The 15,371-nt window shown below is 43.0% G+C and overlaps 1 pseudogene; it reads left to right on the forward strand.

Moving 5' to 3' along the window:
- LOC142455588 (glutathione-specific gamma-glutamylcyclotransferase 2 pseudogene) overlaps positions 1 to 15,371 on the forward strand; it is a 100,459-nt pseudogene that overhangs the window by 11,597 nt on the left and 73,491 nt on the right.

Consider the following 15,371-nt stretch of genomic DNA (forward strand, 5'->3'; position numbering starts at 1 on the left):
GTTGTACAATTCTGCTAGACATGATTGAACATAATATATATATTCACCATTTATATATATATATATAATAACGTGAATGATACATAATATATATTAATAAAAAATTTTACCAGATGCACATGCACAAACAAATGACAGCAGCCTTGAAGAGAGCTCATGATGGGATAATTATTTGGTCTGAGGATTCTGGCCCAGACAAGTTGATACCAAACCTTAGTTACACCAGGAGCCCGTCCAAGGTGATGCAAAGTAAATGGATAGATTCTGATGTGCTGTGTCGTAGTTAAGAGTTGGCACTCTGGTGCATGTTAGATAGCATTCCTTTGCCGCTATGCACTGGGGTTTCAGTCAAGTCTCTTGCTCTTGCTGAGCCTCGATTCCCTCATTTATGAAGAGGGGATAGCAATTGCTTGCCCTCCACAGACCTGTCCTGTGGACTCCCTACGATGCTGTGGAGAAGCAGCCCCGAGGAGAGCGTGGGGGCACTGGTAGTGTTCAGTAGACAGGCTTTCATTTGTCCTTGTGAAATCTGGCCCAGTGGCCGATCAGCAACCTGCTACCTTGAACCACCCACAGGGTTTTCATTGCCTGCTTTTTGGAAGCCGGATTCCAGCCCTGTCTTTCCTGCCTGTTTTCCTTTTCAGCTTTGCCCAAACCAGATGAAAGCAGTACGCAGCCACCCCTGGCACGGGAGAGGTGGCTGCAACTGAAGGGCCTGGGCAGCAAATGGCACCTGGGTGCCCTGCATGGAAGCGCGGCTTCCACCACGGAGCCACCCGTGCTGCTCAGCCAGCAGTATCTTCTGGTATTGTCGCCCCTTCTTCAACTCTTCCTGAGGACACCGAGCAGTGAAAGAGGGCTCTGCGTTGCTGGAAAGGCAGGGGATTCTCATGCCAATTATTTATGTTTTCCTTCTTGGGAGGTCTATACCCCGTTGGTATCTCCACCAGGGCACTTGTTACATTGTCTGCAATTGCTGGTCTCTACTGCCCTCACTCAACAGTCACAACACGGAGCAGCACAGTGTCTGGCCTGGCATTCGATGAAAGAATGAGTCCAATGGAGTCTCCCTGGGAGCCCTTTCTCCCTGCTCTTCCTGGGCACCCATTAAAATCCCTCCCTCTGTGTTTCCAGAAATCCAAGTCTTGACACATCTACGCTTCGCTCCAATGAGGCCACCTCTCTGTTTGCATGCTGAGCCTCTCTTACCTTTCCATAGTTCTCTGTTCTCTTGCACCTCATCGCTCAGTTTACATGACAAACACTTTCACTGGGCTCCTCTGTGTCTTTCAGTTATTTCTGGTTCTTGGGCTGCGTGTCTGAAACAAGTCACAGAGATTTAATTACTCTCTCAGCTCTTATCCCACATCCCTGGGAGCTGCACATAATGGGCATGAGTGGCTGCTAACCTAAAGGAAGGAGGTCCAGCCCACCTGGGCGTGCCTCGGGAGAATGACCTGAAGATGTAATTCCACAATGTCATCCAGGGAAAACCGCACGGAGTACATTTCTACTCTGACACAGGTGGATACAGGCGGCCACCAGGAGTCACAATCAATTTCACTGCTGGCCACTTTTTCCTCCCACTCAGGTCATTATCCTGTGGTGTAACTGACAGTGATCAATACTTCCTTGACCTTCTAGAAAATGTTAACAAGTTCTTACCACAGACATTTGGTTCTCCCTGTGACGTACATCTCTGCCTGGTCCACGGGCACTCAGAATGCCTGTCTCTCATTCACTTCGCCAGGTTACATCTAGTGGCTCACCTCCATGGTCAATGTTGGGATTATTTCTCCCCAGGAGCCTTCTAGAATTCTTCCTTCAAGCTCTCCTTCTCAGATCCTCTTTTACACAAAAATCTATGTATGTCTCTAAGTCCCTTGCTTCTTCCCAGTGGCACAACACACTGCTTCTCACACTTGAACAAGAGACACGTTGTCCCTGAGAAGCACCTATATGCATGGTCCTCATACATCAACTGTCTGGTGATTCGATCTTTTTATTTATGTCAATACTGGGAAATACCTATGTGAAAATGTCCTGATGGCAGTTGTCCGACCTCCAACTTTATACGCATGTATAAAAATCACTAAGATCACCAGCATCATATGGGGCGAGGTTAGACACGGGTTTTACTTCCAATCTTTGGATCAGTTCTGACACAATAATTCTCTCACAATGCTCTCTGCTCCTCTATTTGGCTCACTGATTTGCCTCAATGGCCACAGTGAACTCATATAATTCCTGAGACTGTCACTGTTTGGGAGGGGAAGTCTGTCTCCAAGCAGCTCTGATGGTGTGGGAATGACGCCGTCTTCACCCCTATCTGCGACACTGATTCCAATCAAGCCTAGGGAATGAGTTGAAGACGTTTTCTCTCTGTTGTTCTGGCTTTAACGGGGGGAATTAACTGGTTAAAATCCAGGGTCAGATGACGCAGAGCACTGTTTTCAATCAGGATTGCCTCTTTATAGCCACACCCACAGACAAGCTCAGCCCTGGGGCCTCTGGTGTTGGCCCTGTTTGGGCAAGGGTGATGAAGTTCATTTATCACTGCCAATAAATGCTCATCAATACATTGTGGTCCCTGGTTTGACAACTATGGCTTCCTGACACACAACTGAAAGCACCCCACTCAGAGGGCTCGTTCAGTGGGCTGAGAGCTCACCATGCTTGCTCCTATTCTGGGTGGTGCTGCCTCTGCCGCTGTTTCTTTGCCACCGTTCACAATGTCCTACCCAGTAACTTGTTGAGCGTTACCAAGTCTATGCCTAAAAGGAGGGTAGCAAGTAATTCATTAACACAGCCTTCTACAGTACAGTATTCTGCCCACTAACACTGCACATTTGGCTATAATGAATTCTCAGGAGCAAGGTGAGACTAATTCTGGCGGTCATGGTAAACGTTATATGTTAACATGAATCAGTCATGTTCTTGGTGCTTTGGTAGTTACACAATGATGAAATTTGACCGTTATGTGATGATGTCTTTCTCCTCCATACTTTTGAACTGATGACGTCATCCTACAGTTTTGCATAATGATCAGGTATTTGGCACCTAACCAGCTCAGTAAGGGAGGAATGGTGCAGCTACAGCAAAGAAGGGCCTGTGCCTTTCCAGAAGATTGACTTTACTTTCATATGTTGGAAATACAACAGTAGGAATTTTGTGTAAAATTAAACACACATCGCATATGCCCATAGTACGAGTATTACCTGATATATACCATTGGAAATGTTTGAAGAAATGTCATGCTTGTAGGTTCCCTTTGACAGGTAACTCTATTTCTCTAGGCTGTGTGTTTGGCCTGCTGAGCTATTGGAAGTACTGAGAGGGGAAAACATCAGAAGCTGGATGTGCACTGAGGTTAATTTTAAAACTAAATATAAAAACTCAAACTATAATTTTCTTCCTCATATTTCCCCATGGTCTCTAAGCAGCCTTATCAGGTGACCCATGTCCTCACCTGTTAGTCCTATTGATATACCATTTGCCTCATAATTTATAATAAACAATAATGAATCCAGAAATTATTCATGTATTTTCCAATATCACACTACTGTCTTCATTAAGTTTTTAGAATAAAAAATAGATTGCTTAAATTTATTCTTGCTAGCATCTCTGCTTCCTCCAAATTCATAACATCCTGAAATTTAAAATATCATTTTTTGCAGGTTGAAACCAGCAGACATGTAAAGAGAAGAAATTTATACTTTTAGATATGTTGACCAAAAGGTTAGCATATTTTTTTATTTCTTGAGGTTTCAAAATGTTATAGATAATCTGTTTCTACTAAGGCAGATTATAGTCTGCAGAAAACTTTATTCAGTTACAGTTTTCCCTAGGTTGCTGATTAGCTGCTATAGTTTTACCAGGAGGAAAAAACACCACCACCAACAAACAAACAAATGCATGGCCCCTGAGTCGGCACTGGCTCCCAGTGACCGTGCAGGACCGGGTGGACTGGCCCTGGGGTTCCTGAGACTGTCACTCTGTTTGGGAGGGCAAGTCTGTCTCCAAGCAGCTCTGATGGTGTGGGAATGACGCCGTCTTCACCCCTATCTGCGACACTGATTCCAATCGAGCCTAGGGAATGAGTTGAAGGAGTTTTCTCTCTGTTGTACATTGGATATTTATTAAGTTATTTCACCAGAACACCCACTCTTCCTTGTGCACCACACCCAGGACTCAAAATAGCTCTAATTTAGCAATAAAAATTCAAGTTTCCAAAATGCTAGAAGGATCTTTGCCACAGAAGACCTATTTTACTTAATTTGCAATTCTGGGGCTCGTTGGGTAAAGACCAAGACCTCATGCAGCACAGCATTATGGGACAAAGAGAGAGCGACACCTGTGCTAGGCCCACTGACTTCTGAAGAAGACAGTCTGAGCTACTTTCACTTGGTTTGTAGAGAAAAGGTGGGTACTGGGGAGAGTGGATGGTACTTGAACTTGCCGTGTGGGTAGTCCAAACACAGGCTCATGAGGCATACGTACGTGGTGTGTGCTGGAGATGGAAGAGGGGAAAGAAAGGTATGACTCTAGATCGGAGAGCTTGCATTTACAGCATTTCTCTGACACAAGGATTAGGAGTGGACGGGGATTTTGGGTCCTGCTGTGGCATCAGCTTCCTCTCTGGAATATACTTACATCTACCTGTGCTCCTTGGCAGCTTAGCAGAGCATAGCTTCCACTCCACATGCCGTACTCCAGGGGAGGATAAGCTTTTCGCCTCCTACAACATCAGCGCAAAGATTAAGCTTTATAGAGAACCTGGGTCAGCCAAAAGATGGGTCCTCACTTTGCACCCACCAAAAGAGGATTCTGGAGTTTGACAGTGATAAGCCCTTTAGTGAAAGGACAGTGGTATAATATGCTATATTTCTAAACACTGTTTATCACTGAGCAATGTGTATGCCTTGAGCAAATGCTATCTGATGAGTGTTAAGTCCCTTTTCCTCTTTAACCACCTCCTCCCTTTATACAGTGTTCAGTTTATCCTACCAAATCAGTGTCTTCGTGATCCCTGGACTGGCTGCCTGACGGACCCAATTCTATAGGAAAGCTGAGACCAGTATCTAGATGCAGGTTCAGGGTGGGAGCTGGGGGGGAAACTGAGACCAGTATCTAGATGCAGGTTCAGGGTGGGAGCTGGGGGGGAAACTGAGACCAGTATCTAGATGCAGGTTCAGGGTGGGAGCTGGGGGGGAAACTGAGACCAGTATCTAGATGCAGGTTCAGGGTGGGAGCTGGGTGATTGGTCTGGTTAGGGGCAGAGCCTCAGATCTTTGGCTAAGAAAGGTCAGACTAGAAAATGATTCTGTAGGTCCAGCCATCAATAACTGAGTATCAATAACATCAGATAGAGCAACACGTTAATTCTCTATAATAATGAGACCAACTTTAGTGCTGTTTTACTCTGCGGAAATGGAGGCCCGGAAAGGCTAGTAACCGTGTCAAGTCCTCTGCTGCGGTTGTGAGTCGGGAGGATGCGAGGCCAGCTTCTTCCCACTCAGTAGCCTTGTTGGTTTTTACGTGACTTTCACAACTGCACAGGACACAGGCTTTCTGAAAATGTCAGTGTCTGAAGAGATAGGCATCTTTCTTTGATCAGACCTTTCTGTGAATCATAGAGGAAAATAGGTTGAGCTGACCTTCTTATGGAATAAAGAAAGCGTAAGTAGAACAAAGGCGACTTTGCCTGTGAAAGAACACAGATCCCAAGGATCATATGTAAGCACACACACACACACTTCAACCTGTTTGATTTATCAGGGGTCAGAAATAATGATCTTTATTGGTTTTAATCCACCCACCTATTTGAATAAGTTCTAGATGCTTGGCCTAATACAGCAATGATGTCTGGTTTCAATCATTCTTTTTGCAGTTGATTCAATTGTTATTAAGTACTAGAATGGATTCTCAAATATGCAGAGTGTCACAATTATGAGGTCACTTCCCTGTATGCATGTCCTGGCACTCTGGACCTGACAGAAACAAACAAATGCTTTCTATTTTTCTGACCATATTACTTGAGGAAAGCAGGAGCATGCTATGATACCCCATCTCCATGTGTGAGCTCCGTCGTGTACAGCACATGGGAGTGTCCTCACAGAACTGATTGCACACCTCCTCGCTCTCCAGGGCAGGGTCTGACACGCAATTTCCAAAGCTATCATCATCATGTTGTGGTGATCAGGACATGTGATGGCTTCCCGGGACTTTCATGTGGGATGTCCCTGAGGGTAGTCTTGGTCTGACAAGGGCCTGCTTTCTTTCTATCACCAGGGACTGGTTCCTGTCCCCACCAGGCTTCCCTATGTCCTGGGGTTTGATCAGCACGCCTTCAGACAGCCCTTTGTCCTGCCTGGGTGAGCCCTGCTTCTTCTCCTGCACATCTTTTGAGTTCAATAAAACGGAAGCTCACATTCTTTCCCCTTCACTTTTCAATTGCCAGCTCCTCAGCCAACTCTGACCTCATCTGTATCCTCCACTCCTTGTCACATCTATTTTCTCGTCAGTGGGCATTCAGTAGCTCATTTCTCCCGCAGAATCTCAATTGCAGGGTGGCACCGTCTGGCCATAAACCCAAGTCCCAGCTCCAGCTCTCTTCCGGGGTGTTCCCAGGAGCCTTGCAGCTTCCAATTATAAATGATCATATTTGGTAGGAATCTTATCGATGATCTAAACTCAAACAATTTATTTTTACGCATGAGGCAGCTGGGTTCAAGTGAGGTAAGATGATTGGGCTAATGTTCTACAGCCCCGTGGGCACCGGTCAGTGGTAGGACAGGGGCCTTACCACCCCATGCAGTGCTCCTTCCAGGCTTCTAGTTTTATTTACATCATTTGTTGCTACTCTTTTATTTTAAAGAACCTGCTATGCATATATCTGCCCTGTTTAGTTCCAATTCTTTAAAATGTGGTTTGTAAGGTTACAAAATAATAATAGTTTTGTTTGTTTTCTTTAAGTCAAATGAAAGGAAATTATAGATGAAATAGTATGTTAAAACTAGAATGTTCATGAAAGGAATTTATGCCTCTCATGAAGTAGGACCACTATATCTCATTTCCCAGCAACCAAAGCAAAGAAGGATGGTGTACAGTTGACGATTCACACGGTTCCTAACACAAAATTTCAGTTATTCGGAACTGAACTCTTTCCAGCACTATCTCATTTTACATTTCGGCTTCATTTTCTTCTGCCTGGAGAAAAAGCGTCCTGTCCCCTCATTGAGCGAGTTGTGGGTGTGTGGCGCTGCTTCTCCTTGCACCCAGATTGCTTTGTCTTCCAGACTCAGGATTAGGATCGCAGGCCCACTCCTGGGCCTGTGTGGAATGGCAGCCCAGAGCTTAAAGGCAGGATCCATGCTGTTCCAAGCAAAAACCAATGACATATTCTTTCTTTGCAAATTCAATACAGCATCCATTTTTATTATCTTTCTGCTCTATTTTTAATTTTCCTAAGTGTTATAATAATTTCTTTGAAATAACTTTAAAAATGTTAGACAACACAAAAGAATCAAATCAATAACTCCATCCACGAGTCAGGGCAACATTCACCCACCTTGGCACCAAGTATGTGGATTTTGTTACGAACAGAGTCTTCGGTGGAAATTGAGTTCCATTAGCTTCTAATAATGAGGTGCTACTGCTCCCCCTCTAACGACTTCAACTCTGAACTTCATGTTCTCTTGGGTGTCTCATGGATCGGCAAGCAGTTGTATAGGCTTATTTGTGCTACTATTAACATGCACAGCTAGCACACGCCATGCGATTACCTAATGATCATTGAAGATTTGTATAATGTTCCACAACATGAACTAATTGATTCTCAGGAGGAAAAGAAAACTACTGTGCTCTGGAACTTTTGTGTTTTGCTTTGTTTTTGGATTTTCATGCATGTCACCAAAGATCAAAGATTAAAGTCCACAGCAAGCCTTCCTGTATAGACCGTCCATAGGCTGGCCAAGGAGAAGGAAGGCAGAAGTGAGGAAGGAAATGGGGGATGGTAAAGGAAAAATTCATGGACGTGATAGTCTCTTTGACTTTAGTACATGCCTGGCAATCTGCCTGCTGAGCAATGTCTGCTTAATACTCCCCCGCCCTGTGCCTTTATTACATTAATGATGAGGAGAGTGATTTCATTGACAGCTGAAGCACTTCTAAAGCTAAGCATCTAGGATTGTACGCACAGTCGAGTGGGGATTCCTAGGCAGAGCATTTGGGGACGTGCTCCAAGACTAACCTAAAGGTAGATGGTTCAAAAATAGCCAGAGCAAGTACCTGGTGCCTTGCTGCTTGAAAGTCCTGTAGCATACGAATATATTCTTCCCCCTCCTACCTACCCCCCCACCCCGCCAACCCACCCATCACCTGGGCTGGAAATTGACACAAGCAACTGTGTTTGTTGTTATTATTGAGTGGTACTTTCTAAATAGGCCTTTCCTTAAGAAAACACTTTCCTTTAAGCATGACATTTGCCTCACTTGCAAATCACAGAATTCGGTCTTGCATTTGTTTCTTTCTCCCCAGCTCCACGCTCCTTTATAACCCAAAACAAGCTGAACGGTCAAAACCAAGATAATGAAACACAACGTAAAGAGTGAATCAGTCAGTAAATCCCTCACTCCATATACAGAAAATCATCACCAGCTGTTGCCCAATTCAATGCAGCAACTGCCGAGTGCACCGGCGTTCCCGGGAGAATGCACACATACTATGTGTGCCCAGCAAACGCTTCCATGCACACCCAGAGGACTTCCACAGAATACACATTTTTTTCTGCACGTTACATTTGTGTTCCGTTAGAAGCATTCCGACACAAAGACGCGGCGGACAAGCAGCGGGCCCAGCACCTGGCGTATCCGCACGTTCAGCTGTGTGCGGTCACGAGTCTGAAAAGAGCCCCCTTGGCCCCCAGCCCGCCAAGTTCAAGGGCCATCTGCAACACTGTCACGCCTGCAACGCGAGCGGGTAAGCGCGCCATCCGTCTGCTCAGCTATTTGTTTACATGGACTCACCATACATGGGTCGGGCAGCGCTGTGGACACAGGGTTGGACCGAGCTCCCTCCCAGGAGCAGTAAAAGGTAAACTGAGTTTTCTGCCAGGAAGAGACTCAAGAGCTAGTGAAACTGACAAATGCTCAATTTAGTAGAGAGGAGGATCGCCTTCCACGGCCTTCCCCGAGGCGTAATGCGGCTCAAGAAACAGGCGTGGGGAAACTCCCGCATCTCAGAGAAAGCATCCGACAGGCTGTGTGGAAGTGGACTAGAGTATGGCACATTCCGACATGTCATGTAAACCACTGTCTCCTCTACACGCAAGGAGCAACGTTCCTACCGTAAAATCATGACAATGTTTTCAAGGAATAAAGATAACTCCTTATATTATTGTAAATGCTTTATAATGTTTGTTGTCTTTTACATTCAAGGTTCTATCTCCATGAGGTTTTAAGGCATGTTGTAGAGATCAAATATCATTTTTATCCAGGTAGACATTCTACTGCAGTGCCGTGGACGCAGGCACAGCAGGGACGCTCTCTGGTTTGCAGTCTCGGGGAGAGGACTTGGGAAGCTACCCCTTGGTGTTGCTAAGTGCAGGTAAGTCCAGTCTCACTCCCAGGGGCCCTGTGACCACCGACAACTGCTCCCGCCTCACAGCCTCCTCACCAGCACTGCGGGTGTGAGCCCCTTGCTGCCACCACTGCCAGCGCCTCCTGGTAAGAGCCCTCCTCTGGGTCTCTGCCGTCTGCTTCCCAAAGGCTTGGTGTCGCTCCGGATGACACGCCCCAAGGTGTGCTTCCCTTAGGTGCGGCTCGCGCCTCAACGGACGTCCTTTCTACTGATGGCTTTAAAAAGGCTCTTTGCGTCCGATTAACCCAGCGTGCAATGTGGCCTTTGATTGCTGACAGCTGCCGCCAGGGCGTCGACTGCAGGAAAGAGTAAAAGGAAATCCTTCACAACTTTCACCTTGCCGCTCTTTATCATGATATTCCCTTTTAGTCCAGTAATGAGGAACTTTGTTTTATTCATAGAGTTAAGGTGTACTCCACCCCGAAGGCTGTAGTATTTCATTTTCATCACCCTTTCAAGTCCTCTTTGATTTTAGGAAGCAAGGTCGTGTCATCTGCGTGTGGATGATTGTACATGAGTCTCCATCCAATCCTGACAATCTTCTTGAAGTCCAGCTTCTTGGATTATGTGTTCAGGATAAAGATTGAATCCATGTGGTAAAAGTGTACGACCCTGACGTATAGATTTCCTGCGTTTAAATCACATAATTACTCCTTGTTCTGTTCAACTTACTGCCTCTTGGTTTGTGTTTAGGCTCCACGTGAACTGGCCTAAGTATTCTGGAATTCCCAGTACTCACAAGATTGTCTATAATTTGTTGTGACCCACACAGTGCAATGCTTTTCCATAATCAATAAAACATGTAAATGGCTTTTCTGATATGCTCTGCTTTCAGAAAAGATCTATCTGGTGTCAGCAATAATTCCCTATTCCCCACCCTCTTTGGGAAGTAGCTTCCATTTCTAGCCATTCCCTGTTAATGTAATGCTGTAATCACTTTTTGAATTATTTTCAGCAAAATTTTAGATGTGTATGATATGAATGACATATTGTTCAAAAATTGCAGCAATCTGTTTGGTCACCTTTATTTGTAATGGGATCACAAATACGGATCTCTCTCAGTCAGTTGGTCAGCTAGCTGTCTTTTACGTTCCTTGGCATGGATGAGTGAGCACTTTGTTGAAACATCTAACTTGGACTCCCCTTAATTCCTGGACCCTGGCTCTTTTCAAACAGTGACCCTATATTCCTTCCATATTCTTTTGATGTTTAATATTTTGTTATTTGAGCACTTTTTCCTTAGACTCTCTCAAGTATTACAACTCAAGCCTTGCATTACTTCAGCTATTTGACTTAAGCAAGGTTGATTGTGATCTGCCCTTTTGCTTTCAAACTTCAAGTCTTTGCACATGACATGATAATGCTTTAGTTTTTGTTTGTTTGTTATTTTTCATCACCCTTAAATATCTCCTGCTCAACTCTTTAAAAAAAAATTTATTATTATTTACACCATTTCGCCATTCATGTTAGCTATTCTACATTCAAGAGCAAGTTTCAATCTTTTTGGAAACTTTTTTTCTGTCTTTTCTTGTTAGTGGTTTTTAATTTTTTTGTTTGTTTGTTTCCTTTCTGTGTGATGCAGTATCAGCCCACCACGTGACTCATCAATAGTCATTAGTGATCAATGCAGCAAATGTATTCTGAGGTCATCTCTAATCCAGGTGGCATATACTCAAGTTAGTGCTTTGGCTCTTGTGACCCATTTAAATTTTCTTGGATTTGCATATGAGCAATTAATGGTCTGTTTCATAGTGGCCCCCTGAGTTTGTTCTGCTTTACGATATTTAGCCTCTCTGTTTACAGGTGTTGTGGATTTGGTGTTTGTGAACTCCATCAGGAGATGTTCATGTGTATAGCATTGTTGATAAAGTTATTTATCTTAAATAGGTCATTTATCTTCCAAACTGTTACCATATGATCTCTGGTATTATTTTTATCACCAAGGCCTGATGTTGATTTTTCTTTGTTTTTAACTTTCTCATTCCAATCACTAATAAGTATCAATGCATCTCAATTCATGTTTTATCGATTTTAAACTGCAAATCTAGTAAAAAAAAACCCTTTAATTTATTCATCCTTGACATTAATGGTTGGTGCATAAATTTGCATAATAATTGTATTAACTTTCTTCCTGTCATTGAGAATATTTTCCTTTAGGAAAAACTTGAAATATTATTTTCATAGTGAATTCAACACCATTGTTTCTTCGGTGTGCCATTCCCTGCACAGTAGATCACAATGGTAAACCCTGGTCCCTTTCAGCTCACTAAGACCTCAAGTATCTTTGGGCATTCCAAATCATGCTTTGTATGACTTTCAACATTTTAAGACTTGTGCTTTACTCGTTCTTCTTTCTGATTATTAATGCATGTTTTCATTTGTTTCTTCTCATTTTGAGTGAGGACATTCATATTTCTAGTGTTTTGGAAGCTACTAGTAAATGAGTTCCACTCAAATCTTGATTTGTTCAAAGTATTTTTTACATTTATCATTAAACACCATTGAATTTTTAAAAACTGGTTTTCTCAACTTGTTGAAATAATATTTGAATATTCAACTTGTTACATGGTAAATTGCACTGAGTGCATTTTAATATTAAATCATTCTTGATGAGCCCCTAATAAAATGATCTAAAAAATAAATCATTATTGATTTTCTGATTGGGGGAATAACTTATCAATGTATTTTTGTATTGATTTATTTGGAATGTTAATATTTGCTTTATTATCACTGTATTTTTGTTCAAATATTGGGTTGTTCTATAAGTCTTCTTTGTCACAGGATGGCTTAAGCTTTGGTGTGAAGGTTATCTTAGTTATTTAGTGCTGCTGTAACAAAAATATCACAAGTGGATGTCTGTAACCAAAAAATGTATTATCTAATCTTGCAACTGGAAAGCTAACAGTTTAAGTCCAGAGTGCCTCCTCCCAGTGAAGGCTTCTCTCCCTCTGTCTCCTGGTTCTAAGAGATTCCTAGCACAGGAACTCTGGGCCCGAAAACAAATTCTCATTCAACTCTTTTTTCATGGTGGTTGTGGTTGTTACATAATCTCATGTCAACATGAGGCTATTAAGAATGAAGGGGTGGAGGCTAACCTGTCAATCAGGTCACAGCCTGTGGATACCTTCCCCCCCAACCCCCGTGTGGGCCTTCTCATTAGGATTCTGGGATCTTCCTCTCTTTCTCCCTGGAGGTGGGACACACTCCCTCTTTGCTTTGGCTTCCTGTTGAGGAGCCACACCCAGAGAACTGGAGGAGCCAGCATTGAGATGCTTCCACTGACATGGGATCCATGTGTTCTTCCTGCATTCGGCAGCATTGCTTGTGCTGTGTGAATCTGAAGAGGAATTTATGGACTAGTATCAGATATATGGGATAATATCAGACTTCTGAACTTGATCTGGATGGGCTGGATGTTTTCTCAATGACAATTACTCTTTAATATAAAGTTGATTCTTTTTATAATTGTTTTATTAGGGGTTCATAAAACTCTTATCACAATCCATACATACATCAATTGTGTAAAGCACTTTTGTACATTCATTGCCTTCATCATTCTCAAAACATTTGCTCTTCACCCAAAATCCCCTCCCTCCCCATTCCCCATCCATCATGAATCCTTGATAATTTATAAATTATTATTTTGTTATATTTTACCCTGTCCGATGTCTCCCTTTACCCACTTTTCTGTTGTTCATCCCCCAGAGAGGAGGTCACATGTAGATCCTTGCAATCGGTTCCCCCTTTCCAACCCACCCTCTCTCTATGTTCCCAGTATCGCCACTCATACCACTGGTCCTGAAGGGTTCATCCGTCCTGCATTCCCTGTGCTTCCATTTCCTATCTTACCAGTGTACATCCTCTGGTCTAGCCAGATTTGTAAGGTAGAATTGGGATCATGATAGTGGGTGGGGAGGAAGCATTTAGGAACTAGAGGAAAGTTGTATGTTTCATCGTTGCTACATTGCACCCTGACTGGCTCATCTCCTTCCTGAGACCCTTATGGAAGGGGATGTCAAGTGGCCCTCAAATGGGCTTGGGGTATCCACTCTGCATTCCCTTCCTCATTCACTATGATATAATTTTTTTTGTTCTGATGATGCCTGATACCTGATCCCTTAGACATCTCATGATCGCACAGGCTGGTGTGCTTCTTACATATGGGCATTTTTGCTTCTGAGCTAGATGGCTGCTTGTTTACCTTCAAGCCTTTAAGACCCCAGGCGCTATATCTTTTGATAGCTGGCACCATCAGCTTTCTTCACCACATTTGCTTATTCACCTACTTTGTCTTCAGTGGTTGTGTCTGGAAGGTGAGCATCATAGAATGCCAATTTAATAGAAGAAAGTATTCTTGCATTGAGGGAGTACTTGAGTGGAGGCCCAATGTCCTTCTGCTACCTTAATACTAAACCTATAAATATATGCACATAGATCTATTTCCCCATCATATATTAATATATTTTCATATGTACATGCCTTTATTAAGACCTCTATAAATGTCCCTTGCTTCTGAGCTCTTTCCTCTGTTTCCTTTGACTATCCTCTTGTCCCACTATCATGCTCAGTCTTCATTTGGGTTTCAGTAAGTCCTCTTGGTTACGTTATCCTTGATCACACCCTACCAGGCCTCCTACACCCTCCTCACCATAGATTTGAATCACTTGTTGTTCCCTTGTCCCTGGGTTTGTTAACACCACTACCTTTCCCCTGACCTCCCCCTCTCCCCAGAACTGTCGGTCTTGTTGGTTTCTCCTCCATATTGGTCGTCCATCCTATCTTATTTAGACAGTCTTGCGGAGATAATAACATGCACAAAAATAAGACAGAGAAAAACCAAGCAACAATATACAACAAACCAAAACAACAACAAACCAATGGCAAAAATAAAGCAAAATACAAAAAGAAAGAAAAGCGTGTAGTTAGTTCAAGGACTGTTTGTTGGCCTTTAGGAGTGTTTTCCAGCCCAGTCTGTTGGGCACCACGCCCTGGCTAGAGCTGATTCTTATATGCATATGCATATCTCTAGATTTGTTCTCTAGTCAACCAGGACTAGCATGGTGGTCATAGATCCATCTGGTCTCTGTTAATCTCTGCTACAGCTCAAAAGAGATGAATCAAAATATAACTAATCCAATGTTTCAGTTATGAATAGCAACTTCTTTCTCCTCCCTCATTCACTTTCCAATACACGAGTGGCACAAATTCAGCTCTCGTTCCTGGTGACTCCTGTGTGGTTTCCCTGTGTTTGAGCTACACAGGGAGAGTGGTGAGAAAAGGTAATGCAATTGGAAAGCCATACAAATTAGGCTTCAGATATAGTTGTAATCTTTCATTTTTTTTAACCTGATTGATAGGTGCATTGTTGTTTTTATTTTCCTTATGTGTTTGCACTACTTTGTATCTGAAACATTTAATGAAATTTTAGAAACAGTATAGTAAAATATCTTCAACAGATATTTATTGAATCATTTTTCCACTATGCACCAAAAATAGAAAAGAAGTAGTCAAACATCGGCAAACCATCAGGATATTTGCTAATCATTCCATTAAATTGTTCTTACAAAAATTCCCATGCCTTGCAATGCTCACAAGAATACCCAAAAATGATGCTCAAAAAGTAAAAGTTATTCCTGATGTTAGTTGTTAATTGCTTCAAAATTATCAAAGTTTTATCAAAGACTTTATCAACTAAGAAACACTAGCATCATAAGAGAGAACCCATCCTAGAC

The sequence above is a fragment of the Tenrec ecaudatus genome, chromosome 8 (assembly GCF_050624435.1).
Source record: "Tenrec ecaudatus isolate mTenEca1 chromosome 8, mTenEca1.hap1, whole genome shotgun sequence".
NCBI classification, from domain to species: domain Eukaryota; kingdom Metazoa; phylum Chordata; class Mammalia; order Afrosoricida; family Tenrecidae; genus Tenrec; species Tenrec ecaudatus.